The sequence below is a fragment of the Haematobia irritans genome, chromosome 1 (genome assembly GCF_050003625.1).
Source record: "Haematobia irritans isolate KBUSLIRL chromosome 1, ASM5000362v1, whole genome shotgun sequence".
Lineage (NCBI taxonomy): Eukaryota > Metazoa > Arthropoda > Insecta > Diptera > Muscidae > Haematobia > Haematobia irritans.
Window position 1 is genome coordinate 47,813,308 of NC_134397.1, and position 14,965 is coordinate 47,828,272.

The following is a 14,965-nucleotide window of genomic DNA, read 5'->3' on the forward strand; positions in this document are numbered from 1 at the left end:
ATGAGACTCAAACAAAGAAACACCAAAACCGTGAAAACGAACATCATCATAACTATCATCATCGACTTGAATTTATTACAATGCTATTTATAACTTGGGAACTTGTCTTTGGCGGATATTTCACAAATATTAAAAAAAATTGGTGCTTTATTTTTACCGCATGGGCGCCGGATATTCAAGTATGTTTTATAACTAAATGTTGCTTTAAAAAACTAAGAACAAAAAACTCAGCCATAGCATTGAAATTTTGACAAAAATTTCCTATAGAAACAAAATTACCTTTTGAAAAGAAATTTTGACAAAATTTTCTATAGAAATGAAATTTTGACAAAATTTCCTGTAGAAATGAAATTTTGACAAAAATTTTTATAGAAATGAAATTTTGAAAAAACTTCCTATAGAAACGAAACTTAGACAAAATTTCTTATAGAAATGAAATTTTGACAAAATTTCCTGTAGAAATGAAATTTTGACAAAAATTTTTATAGAAATGAAATTTTGAAAAAATTTCCTATAGAAATGAAATTTTGACAAAATTTCCTATAGAAATGAAATTTTCATAAAATTTCCTATTGAAATGATATTTCCTAAAGAATTGAAATTTTGACAGAATTTCATATAGGATTGAAATTTTGACAAAATTTCCTATTGAAATGAAATTTTGACAAAATTTCCTATAGAAATGAAATTTTGAAAAAAAATTTCCTATTGAAATGTAATTTTGAAAAAAAATGTACTACAGAAAAGAAATTTTTACGAAATTTCCTATAGAAATGAAATTTTGACAAAATTTCCTGTAGAAATAAAATTTTTACAAAAATTACCTATAACAGGTTGGCTGATAAGTCCCCGGTCTGACACATAGATGACGTCGCTAGTATTAAATGAATATTATTTTTATATAGTACCAACCTTCAAGTGATTCGTGTCAAAATTTGACGTCTGTAAGTCAATTATGTTAGTTTGTGGGATAGAGCGTCTTTTGTGAAGTAACTTTTGTTATTGTGAAAAAAATGGGAAAAAAGGAATTTCGCGTTTTCAGAAGGGAAAAAATACGGTGGAAGCAAAAACTTGGCTTGATAATGAGTTTCCGGAATATGCGGTGTTTGCAGCTGTTAACTCGTAATACACCCGAGTTTTTCCATCGATATGTGACAATGGATGAAACACGGATTCCTGAGTCCAATCTACAGTCGGCTGAGTGGACAGCGACCGGTGAACCGTCTCCGAAGCGTGAATAGAGTCAAAAGTCCGCTGGCAAAGTAATGGCCCCTTTTTTTTGGGATGCACATGGAATAATTTTTATCGATTATCTTGAGAAGGGAAAAACCATCAAATCATATGAAGAAGAAAAAAGTGTTGTTCCACCAAGGGGACGCACCGTGCCACAAGTCATTGAGAACGATGGCAAAAATTCTTGAATTGGGCTTCGAATTGCTTCTCCACCCACCGTATTCTCCAGATCTGGCCCCCAGCGACTATTTCTTGTTCTCAGACTTCAAAAGGATGCTCGCAGGGAAAAAATTTGGCTGCAATGAAGAGGTGATCGCCGAAACTGAGGCATATTTTGAGGCAAAACCGAAGGAGTACAACCAAAATGGTATCAAAAAATTGGAAGGTCGTTATAATCATTGTATAGCTCTTGAAGGAAACTAAGTTAAATAATAAAAACGAATTTTGACAAAACAAGTAAGGAAAGTATAAAGTCGGGCGGGGCCGACTATATTATACCCTTCACCACCATGTAGACCAACATTTGTGTTACCATCTCAACTACTTCAAATTTGCTGGGAGCTATATAAACGGTTGCATTTCCAGATACAAATACTTATAATGAAGACAATTTTTTGTACTTCAACAAAATCTCTAGAATTAAAATTGAACTCGGCTATCGCCCTGGAATGAAACACAATGTTAATACAAAAATATGGGAAATATGATGCGAGAAAAATTTTTAGGCAATTGTACAAAAGAGCATTTGCGATTTATTAGGCGATACTTATGTATTCGAGATATAGGACAATTTGAGTAACATTTACAATTTTTGCTACTCAGCAGTGACGATTTTACAAGGATATTGGTTAGATCTTGCCAAGATATGTGGTCAAGTGTGGGTTGTGATATATTACTTGGTCAAGTCGGGCGACTTGGAGTCTTATTTAAAACTCAATCGTTCTGTGGATAGTCTGCAATACAGTGTGTAGGATATGACTAAGATATGGGGAAATTATCACAGAATTTTGGCCATATTTGTATAAACAGGAAAAACGAATATATGGAGGCTTTATCTAATTCTGAATCAAATTAGATCAAACTTGACACACTTAAATATCATATTAAATATATTCTCCATGGAAACTATGCAGTCAATTGGAGGAAAATCCCATTGTCTAAAATATGAAATAGTCTACCATATTTTCCCAACTCTGGTGTACATATAACGGGAGCTAAATATAATCTGAACCGATTTCGACTAAATTTGACATGCATAGTTAGAATAATAATTCTGTTATCTCTGCAAAATTTAACGTAAATGGGAGTTTAACTTTGGCCCCCGTGGTCATTTGACTATAAATCGGGCGAAAGATATATATGGGAGCAATATCTAAATCTGAACCGATTTCAACCAAATTTGGCACACTTACCGATACTGTTAAACATAATCATTGTTCAAAATTTGAACTAAATCACGGCAAAACTCTGGCTTTTGAGGCCAAATAAGTGCAAATCGGACGAAAGATATATATGGGAGCTATATCTAAATCTGAACCGATTTCAATCAAATGTACCAAACATTGGCAGAATGTCAATTCAACTCTTTATGCAAAATTTCACGTAAATCGGTAATAAACTTTGGCCTCCCTGGTCATATGAGTCCACATCGGACGAGAGTTATATATGGGAGCAATATCTAAATCTGAACCGATTTCAATCAAATTTACCAAGCATTGGTAGAATGTCAATTCTACTCTTTATGCAAATTTTCATGAAAATCGGTAGTAAACTTTGGCCTCTGTTGCCATATGAGCCTAACTCGGACGAAAGATATATATGGGAGCTATATCTAAATCTGAATCGATTTGGCTGATATTTTGCAAGTTTTTCGAGACTCATAAAATATTCGGATGTACGGAATTTGAGGAAGATCGGTTGATATACACGCCAATTATGACCAGATCGGGGATAATATATATGACAGCTATATCTAAATCTGAACCGATTTTTTCCAAAATCAATGGCGATTGTCTTTGTCCCAAAAAACGACCCTATGCCAAAATTGAGGACGATCGGACTTAAACTGCGACCTGTAATTTGCGCACAAAAATACATCAACAGACAGACAGACGGACAGACAGACAGGCAGACAGACGGACATCGCTAAATCGACTCAGAATTTAATTCTAAGCCGATCCGTATACTAAAAGGTTGGTCAATGATTACTACTTCTTGGCGTTACATACCAATGCACAAACTTATTATACCCTGTGAAGGGTATAAAAATGTGTGTTTCTGTGTTAGACCGGGGACTTATCGGACAACCTGTTAAAAATGAAATTTCGAAAAAATATCAAATTCCCTACAGAAATGAAATTTTGACAAAATTTTCTAGAGAAATGAAATTTAGGAAAAATTTCCTAGAGGAATGATATGTTGTCAAAATTTCCTACAGAAAAGAAATTTTGACACAATTTCCAAAACAAAAGACATTTTGAAAAACTTGCTCTTGAGATCAAATTTTGACAAAACGTCCTATAGAAGTGAAATTTTGACAAAATTTCCTATAGAAATTAAATATTGATAAAACTTCCTATAAAAATGAAATTTTGAAAAAAAAATGTAAGAAGTGGAATTTTGACATTTTTTATAGAAATGGAAATTTCCTAAAGAAATGTAATTTCAACAAAATTTCCTAAAGAAGTGAAATTTTGACAAAATTTCCTATAGAAATGAAATTTTGACAAAAATTTCTATAGAAATCAAATTTTGACAAAAATTCCTATAGAAATGAAATCTTGACAAAAATTCGTATAGAAATGAAATTTTGACAAAAATACAATTGAAACAAATTTTGGAAAAATTTCCTATAGAAAACATTCCTAAACAACTGAAAAAAATTCCTAAACAAACGAGAAAAGTTGCTATAGAAATGGAATTTTGAGAAAACTTCTTATAGAAATTAAATTTTCGTTTTGTTTTGTAATTGTTGGTTTTGTTCTGTAAGCATTGTTGTTGTTTTTTGATTTCAGCTTAAAACCATGCATTGACTTAACAACAAGTGTAGCTTAACCAACAGAGTAAAAGAATTTTTGTCAAATTTATTTGGGCAAAGCCCTATAGACTGCAAGATGGTTGGATGGACGCACGTTTCGGAATTACCACATTACTCATCAGCATCCTCTATTAAATTAAAAATTTGGTACAATTTCCTATTGAAACTAATTTTTTACAAAATATCCCATAGAAATTAAATTTTGAAAAAATTTCCTATAGAAATTAAATTTTGACAAAATTTTCTATAACAATTAAGTCTACAAAATTTCTTAAAGAAATAAAATTTTAGCAAAAATTTTTATAGAAATTAAGTTTTAGTAAAATATGTTAAGGATTACCCTTAACTAAAACCTCACTTGAATTTTGGCCGTAAAATTAATTTTAATTCTTTAATTAGTTCTAAAAATATATTATTTTTCTTATAGAAAATTTTCCAATTTGCTTTTTTTTAATGATTATTTTGAAAAAAATTTTCAATGTAACAATTCCATAGTAGAACCCATTCAGGTCAATTAACATCTATGTTTCAAATACAAGGAAAATGACTATGTCCTCCGTTCTAATGGAAGCATCCAAATACAAACATATTTGCAAACGTTACAAGCTCACTCCAGCTATGCTCAATCTTACTCCGGCACTCACGAGCAAATTACCCAAAATTTGTATTCTGCATTTCGTTGCGTATAACAGAAAATTTTCATTTGTCTGGTTTACTTCAATTATCACCCTTCACACTAAAACGTTAAGCCTTCAGTCAGCAATGAGACTGACAAGAAGGGTGAGATTGCAGGACTGCAAGAAGTCAGTCATTTAAGCAAATTACTCCATGACAACATCTCGATGTCTAGATAGATATACACATTTGCTGCCATATAAAAAAACGGGTGTCTGCATTGAAATCGACTGCAACGCTTTTCGTGGATTTTAAAATTGCTTCAATAAATAAATTTGATTAACATTAAAGTGGACGATCCTTTGAAGTGAACCAACCAACAGTAGTGGCTGATGCATCAAACCGCAAATTAAAATGCCACTTGGATCGACAAAAGCAAGTAGCCATGTGGGAACTGTGGGCGATTTAAAATCATGTGCGTATTGCTGAAACAAAGTGTCCGTCAATAAAGGCAATTCCATTGGGAGAGAGTAATAATAGTTTGCCACATATTTTTTTCAGAAAGAAAAGATTAATAACTTTTTACCATGACACGTTGATATTGATAATAGCTTTAGGTAACATAAATCAGTGGGATGACTCAATTTCCCATATAAATTAAATTTTGACAAAATTCCCTATAGAAATTAAATTTTGAAAAAAAAAAAATCTTATAATAATGAAATTTTGAGAAAATATCTTATAGAAATAAAATTTTGACAAAATTTTTCTATACATAAAAATCTTATAATAATGAAATTTTGAGAAAATTTCTTATAGAAATAAAATTTTTCTATACACCAAAAAAAAAGTGAATTATTTCACTAAAACCAATTTAACTTTAATTTAGTTCATGGAATTATTATGTTTGGAGAAAGTTTCCTTTACTCTAATAATTTTTTGCATACGGTAATTACATGAACTAAAAACGGGTAAAAATTACACAGAAATGAAGCAAAGAGATTTACTTAATTCTTACTTCTAACAAGATAGGGCATCTTGAACTTCGTATGGCACTAAAGATTTTTTTTTGCAATTTCGAGTTCCATTTCTTTCCTTCAAACAACAAAATTTTCTTAAGCAAGTAAACAAAATCAATTATGTCTAATAAATTTTCTTGAATTTGTCGCAAAATTATTACTTATTTTTGTAAAGTCGGCATGATACCTGCGTTTGTAATACTGTTTCATTAAATTTTTTTTTAAATAATTTAAATTTTCTAAATTTAACTAAGAGTTTTCTTCCTGGTATGTTCACTGTTTTTCAGTGAAGCAATGAAAGTGTGAGACATTTTCCTAAAGAAAAATTTTGAAAAAATTTTCTATAGGAAATTAAATATTCAGAAAATTTCTTATATAAATGGAATTTGACGGAATTTCCTATAGGAAGTGCAATTTTTACAAAATTTCTTTGGGAATAAAATTTTCACAAAATTTCTTTGGAGATGAAATTTTAACAATATTTCTTTGGAAATGAAATTTTCACAAAATTTCTTATAGAAATGAAATTTTCACTAAATTTCTTTAGAAAAAAAATTTCACAAAATTTCTTATTGAAATGCAAAATTGACAAAATTTCCTTAAGAATTTTTTTTTTAAATAATAATATGTAATGACATTTTGACAAAATTTCCTATAGGAACTGAAATTTTCACAATTTTTTTTGAAATGAGATTTTGACGAAAATTCTTAAAGAAATGAATTAAGACTAAATTTCCCATAAAAATGCAATTTCGATAGAAATAGAGAAATGAAATTTTCACAAAATCCCATAGAATTGAAATTTCAACAAAATATCCGAAAGAAAAGGAATTTTGACAAAATGTTCTCTAGAACTAGAATTCTGATAAAATATCCCATATAATTGGAATTTTGACAAAATTTCCTATAGAAATGCAATTTTGATAAAAATTCCTATATAGAAAAAAAATTGACAAAATTTTTTAGATTGGAAAATTTGACAAAATTTCCTGTAAGAATGGAATTTTGACAAAATTTCCTATAAAAATGAATTTTTACAAAATTTCTTTAGAAATTAAATTCAGACAAAATTTCGTATAGAAATGAAATTTTTATAAAATTTGACAAAATTTCTTATAGATGGGAAATTTTCACCAAATTTCCTGTAGGAATGAAATTTTGACAAAATTTCTTATAGAAATGGAATTTTCACAAAATTTCTTTAGAAAACAATTTCACAAAATTTTTTATAGAAAAGAAATTTTCACAAAATTTCTTATTGAAATGACATTTTGACAAAATTTCCTATAGGAACTGAAATTTTCACAAATTTTTTTTAGAAACGAGATTTTGACAAAAATTCCTATAGAAATGAAATGAAGACTACATTTCCTATAAAAATGCAATTTCGAAAAACTTTGTATAGAAATGAAATTTTTACAAAATTTCCCATAGAATTGAAATTTCAACAAAATTTCCGAAAGAAAAGGAATTTTGACAAAATTTTTCTAGAACTGGAATTTTGATAGAATATCCCATATAATTGGAATTTTGACAAAATTTCCTATAGAAATGAAATTTTGACAAAATTTCCTATATAGAAATAAAATTTTGACAAAATTTTTTTGATTGGAAAATTTGTCAAAATTTCCTATAGGAACTGAAATTTTCACAATGTTTTTTTTGGAATGAGATTTTGACGAAAATTCCTATAGAAATCAAATGAAGAATAAATTTCCTACAAAAATGCAATTTCGAAAAACTTTGTATAGAAATGAAATTTTTACAAAATTTCCCATAGAATAGAAATTTCAACAAAATTTCCGAAAGATAGAATATCCCATATAATTGGAATTTTGACAAAATTTCCTAAAGAAATGAAATTTTGACAAAATTTCCTATATAGAAATACAATTTTGACAATTTCCTATAGGAATGGAATTTTGACAAAATTTCTTATAGAAATGGAATTTTCACAAAATTTCCTATATAGAAATAAAATTTTGACAAAATTTCCTATATAGAAATAAAATTTTGACAATTTCCTGTAGGAATGCAATTTTGACAAAATTTCTTATAGAAATGGAATTTTCGCTAAATTTCTTTAGAAAAAAATTTCACAGAAAAGAAATTTTCACAAAATTTCTTATTGAAATGACATTTTGACAAAATTTTCTATAGGAACTGAAATTTTCACAATTTTTTTTTTTTTTTTTGGAATGAGATTTTGACGAAAATTCCCATAGAAATCAAATGAAGAATAAATTTCCTATAAAAATGCAATTTCGAAAAACTTTGTATAGAAATGAAATTTTTACAAAATTTCCCATAGAATTGAAATTTCAACAAAATTTCCGAAAGATAGAATATACCATATAATTGGAATTTTGACAAAATTTCTTATATAGAAATAAAATTTTGATAAAATTTTTTAGATTGGAAAAGTTGACAAAATTTCCTGTAGGAATGGAATTTTGACAAAATTTCTTATAGAAATGGAAATTTCACAAAATTTCTTTGGAAAAAAATTTCACAAAATTTCTTATAGAAAAGAAATTTTCACAAAATTTCTTATTGAAATGACATATTGACAAAATTTCCTATAGGAACTGAAATTTTCACAAAATATTTTTAGAAATGAGATTTTGAAGAAAATTCCTATACAAATGAAGACTAAATTTCCTATAAAAATGCAATTTCGAAAAACTTAGTATAGAAATGAAATTTTTACAAAATTTCCTATAGAATTGAAATTTAAACAAAATTTCCGATAGAAAAGGAATTTTGACAAAAGTTCCTATGGTTAGGTTAGGTTAAAGTGGCAGCCCGATTAAGATTCAGGCTCACTTAGACTATTCAGACCATTGTGATACCACATTAACTAAAAGTACCTATTACATATGGGCACTTCTACACGGTTGAAAAAGACTGTTTTTCATATGTTTGGCTATAAACATTATATGTTTGGAGCACAAATTTTTAAACACAATATTTTTGAGTGCAAGCATATAATGTTCATAAACTAGCATAACATGTTTGGGACATATATGTTAATATGTTAGAACATATTATGTTTGGGACATAAAATGTTTGTAAATATAATATGCTTGAATGCAAACATATATTAATTTAGAAATAGCCTATAAACATATATGTGTTTAGTAGCTTGGAGCGCTATTTAACGGGGAGCGATATTGAATTAAGTTGGTGGTTGTTGCTTGTTATTACAAAATTAACATTTTATTTTTCCTTGGGCAATTGATCAGCTACTTCTTTGATCTTTACAAACTGTGTGGTCCGCTGTTCGAATCCCCGTCCCCGGCAAAAGGTAAAGTTAAAATAAAAAAAAATTGAATAATTTCTTCTACAATGTTTGTATTACAGAAAAAGGTGCTAAGAACTAAAAAATGTCGTGGAAGTGAGAAAGATGTGGGGGAATATACAATTAGGCAGAAACAAAATTTTGAGCATTCAGGTCGAAAACCTATGTTGTTAGCACCTATATTACCTGTTTATTTTCATAATTCATTATGATTGTAAATATATAAATAAATAAATAAAATTTTGAGCACAATATTGTTTGGGAGAATTTTTTTAAGCATATAATATTTTTGGGTGCAAAATGCTTCCAAACATATTATATGTTCACAAAATAACATATTGTTTTTTGGAAGACAACATTATTGAATTTGGATGCAAAAATACAAAATGTTTGGAACTTAGACTACCCAAACATATATTGTTTAGACCAATATGCTTTCAAACATATTATATATTGGAAGAGATCAAACATATAAATGTTTGGCCAATACCCAAAAATGTATATGCTTGAAGCAAAATATGTTTGGGAGTATATGTTACAGAAGCGATTTTTTATGAGGGTGTAGTTTTAACCGCTGAACCTTCTTGATTATTTTTCTTTGTTGAACCAACCAGATTGTTCCACAAACATTAGCAGACTGCTTAAGTTAACGTTTTCCAGATCCGCCAGTAATCTGAAGCTATATGCTCCTAAAAGTTGCTTGCGCTTTACACAAAATGCAGAACACTCACACAAGAGGTGTTTGATTCTTTTTCCTCCGCATCATGACAGCTCATACAATAGTCATTATACTTCGCGCCAATAGTTTTTGCAAAATCGCCTATCAGGCAGCGACCCGTTATAGCAGATATCAGGAGTGATATCTGACGTCTCGAGAACATTAGCATATCTAGTGTGCGGTTAAAGTTCCTATGGAAATGAAATTTTGACAAAATTTCCTATACAGAAATAAAATTTTGACAAAATTGTTAATAATATAATAAATAATGATATGTAATGACATTTTGACAAAATTTCCTATAGGAACTGAAATTTTCACAAAATTTTTTTAGAAATGAGATTTTGACGAAAATTCCTATAGAAATGAAATGAAGACTAAATTTGCTATAAAAATGCAATTTCGAAAAACTTTGTATAGAAATGAAATTTTTACAAAATTTCCTATAGAATTGAAATTTAAACAAAATTTCCGATAGAAAAGGATATTTGACAAAATTTTCTCTAGAACTGGAATTTTGATAAAATATCCCATATAATTGGAATTTTGACAAAACTTTCTATAGAAATGAAATTTTGACAAAATTTCCTATATAGAAGTAAAATTTTGACAAAATTTTTAGATTGGAAAATTTGACAAAATTTCCTGTAAGAATGAAATTTTGACAAAATTTCCTATAGGAATGAATTTTTACAAAATTTCTTTATAAATGAAATTTTGACAAAAGTTCCTATAGATATGAAATTTTTATAAAATTTGACAAAATTTCTTATAGATGGGAAATTTTTACCAAATTTCCTGTGGGAATGAAATTTTGACAAAATTTCTTAGAGAAATGGAATTTTCACAAAATTTCTTATAGAAAAGAAATTTTCACAAAATTTCTTACTGAAATGACATTTTGACAAAATTTCCTATAGGAACTGAAATTTTCACAAAATTTTTTTAGAATGAGATTTCGACGAAAATTCCTATAGAAATGAAATGAAGACTAAATTTCCTATAAAAATGCAATTTCGAAAAACTTTGTATAGAAATGAAATTTTTACAAAACTTCCTATAGAATTGAAATTTAAACAAAAATTTCTCTAGAATTGGAATTTAGATAAAATATCCCATATAATGGAATTTTGACAAAATTTCCAATAGAAATGCAATTTTGGCAGAAGTTCCTATAGAAATGAAATTTTGACAAAATTTCCTATATAGAAAAAAAAATTTATAAAATTTTTAAGAATTGAAAATTTGACAAAATTTCCTGTAGGAATGGAATTTGACAAAATTTCCTACAAAAATGATTTTTTACAAAATTTCTTTGGAAATGAAATTTTTATAAAATTTGACAAAATTTCTTATAGATGGGAAATTTTTACCAGATTTCCTGTAGGAATGAAATTTTGACAAAATTTCTTACATAAATGGAATTTTCACAAAATTTCTTTAGAAAAAAAAATTCACAAAATTTCGTATAGAAAAGAAATTTTCATAAAATTTCTTACTGAAATGAAATTTTGACAAAATTTCCTATAGGAACTGAAATTTTCACAATTTTTTTTAGAAATGAGATTTTGACGAAAATTCCTATAGAAATGAAATGAAGACTAAATTTGCTATAAAAATGCAATTTCGAAAAACTTTGTATAGGAATGAAATTTTTACAAAATTTTTTCTAGAACTGGAATTTTGATAAAATATCCCATATAATTGGAATTTTGACAAAATTTCGTATAGAAATGCAATTTTGACAAAATTTCCTATAGAAATGCAATTTTTACCAAATTTCCTATATAGAAATAAAATTTTGACAATTTTTTTTTGATTGGAAAATTTGACAAAATTCTCTGTAGGAATGGAATTTTGACGAAATTTCCTATATAAATGAATTTTTACAAAATTTCTTTAGAAATGAAATTTTTATAAAATTTCCTATAGAAATGAAATTTTGATAAAATTTGACAAAATTTCTTATAGATGGGAAATTTTTACCAAATTTGCTGTTGGAATGAAATTTTGACAAAATTTCTTATAGAAATGGAATTTTTACAAATTTTCCTATAGAAATGAAATTAGGACTACATTTCCTATAGAACTGAAATTTTGACAAAACATCGTACAGAAATAAGATTAAAAAAAAAATCCTATAGAAATAAAATGTTGGCAATATTTCGTATAGAAATGATTTTTTTTTCGATCTCAACTTTAAAACCATTGTGTTGACTAAACAAATTTTGAAAAAATGTTTGTAGAAATTAAAATGTTTGACAAAATTTTCTATGGAAATGAAATTTTTAGAAAATTACTTTTATATATGAAATTTTAACAAAATTTTCTACAGAAATGAAAATCTTTGAAAAACAAATGTTTCTCAAGAAATGAAATTTTGACAAAATTTTCTATAGAAATTGTGACTGAATTTCCTATGGAAATGAAATTTTGACAAAAATTTCCTATTGAATGAAATTTCCTATAGAAAAGAAATTTTGATGAAATATCCTAAAATTTCACCCAATGTGCAAATTTAATGAATCCGTTAAATAAATCAGCAAGACTTTTATTAATTTTGATTTGCATTTAAATTTAAACCATTTTTTTCACCTGCAGTGCCATATAGCAATTGAATGCATTTTGCTATTCAATAGTGATAATTTAATTATTTTTTTTTTTAGAATTGAAAATATATCATTTTAGTATATTTTATTTAGTATTTGCACGTATGGATATTTTTAAATGTATTTAATAATTGAACCAGATTAAAATCTTTATGATATTATTTATGAATTGAAATGGTTGTGTAATAGATACAAGCTGTGGTTTTGATGGTCTAATAAATTCTAAATATAATTCAAACAATTAATATTAAATAAATTAAATTGGCTATAAATAGTATAGTTACAGTTTTTATTTCGTGAGTTTTGTAGCAAAAAAAAAGGTTTAAATTTCCCATTAAAATGCTTTACGATTTTTGTTTCCACCTCAGTAAATTTCAATTGCAGATAAAACATGAAGAAGATAAAAACTTGGATACTTAAGTTAACAAAATCCAAACACGTTTCACAAGTGTGTGTGTCTATTTGTGTGAGGGTGATACCAAACGGAATTTATATTCCTTGTTGAAAGAAAGAGAAAAAAGTAAAAATACCAAACACATTGTTGCATACTTTACGAGTTTGTTTGTTTTCACTTCGTTTTTGCATATTTTTTCATGTTAATTTAAATCTTGAGTAAAGTGTGTTACATACTTTCGGGCTCTTGAATAAATTCAACAAAGTGTTGCATACTTTTGGTAGACGCGATAAGAAAATTAGACATAAGATGGCGAATTTGATATCATGTGAAGTACAACCTTGACCGTTTACACGACATTCTCCAGTCGTCGTATATTTGTACTTAGTATATAAGTAAGAGTACTTGTGTTATATACAAAATTTACTGCCCATATATTAAAACTGTAACAATAGAGTCCAATTCAAGATTTTCCACCATACACTTAAAGAAATTCTTTTAGCAGGCTCTTCCGTAAAGTTTAGTAAACTGTTGTTCTATTTTATAAATTTGGTTGTGTAATGTTATTATTTATTTATTTATTTATATATTTACAATCATAATGGATTATGAAAATAAACAGGTAATATAGGTGCTAACAACATAGGTTTTCGACCTATAGTTGTGTAATGTTAAATGGAAAAGACATAGGGAAGGTTAGGTTAGGTTAAAGTGGCAGCCCGATTAAGATTCAGGCTCACTTAGACTATTCAGTCCATTCTGATACCACATTAACTAAAAGTACCTATTACATATGGGCACTTCTAGTTTTAACCGCTGAACCTTCTTGATTATTTTTCTTTGTTGAACCAACCAGATTGTTCCAAAAATATTAGCAGACTGCTTAAGTTAACGTTTTCCAGATCCGCCAGTAATCTGAAGCTATATGCTCCTAAAAGTTGCTTGCGATTTACACAAAATGCAGGACACTCACACAAGAGGTGTTTAATTGATTCCAATAGTTTTTGCAAAATCTCCTATCAGGCAGCGACCCGTTATAGCAGATATCAGGAGTGATATCTGACGTCTCGAGAACATTAGCATATCTAGTGTGCGGTTTAAGTTGAAATGGGGCCATATTTGCTTGGTGTCGTTACAACCCTTGCAATTCTCCCATCGAACATTTGCCATCATAACAGCCTTCTCACGCAGCATGAGCTTGCAGGTAGCTAGGGGCATACCAACAAATTCTAGTTCCCCTGGAATATGTAAGGTAGTCCCTAGCCTTGCCAACTCATCCGCTTCGCAGTATATAGGGAAACTTGAATGCACCGTAGTACAATACAGAGCTGTGGAGCCGGAGTCGGAGTATTGGAGTCGGAGTCTGAAGATTTTGCTGGAGTCGGAGTCGTAAAAATTTTGCTCGACTCCGACTCCGGCTAAACCACATTTTTTAAAACACTTGACATTTTTGTAACTAAGCAAGTTTTTACGCAAATTAGTTTCCATTGCGTTATTCATTCTATCAATGTACAGCATGATTGTAAATGAAAATCAACTTCCAATTATGGTTATCTTTTTATGTTTCCTAGAATGTTAGACCAGCAGATGGGCTGGATCGATCCATTTTAATGCCCATATCAATTTATTTGAAATATTTCGAATAATCGAAATTATTTTTTTTTTTAATTTTATTTTAAGGCCATATACATATGTTGAGTATTGACAGAAAATTTTTTCAAAGTTGTTTTTTATAGAAAATTTTGGTCAAAATGTTATTTCTATAAAAAGTTTTGTCAAAATTTTATTTATATAGCAAATTTTATCAAAATTTTATTTCTAAAAAAAATTTATTCAAAATTTTATTACTATAGAAATATTTTTTTCTATAGAAAATTTTGTCAAAATTTTATTTCTATAGAAAATTGAGTAAAAATTTTGTTTCTATAGAAAATTTTGCAAAATTTTGTTTGTTACACAAAAATTTTTTCAAAATTTTATTTCTATTGATAATTTTATTTCTATAAAAATTTAAGTCAAAATTTTATTTCTATAGAAAA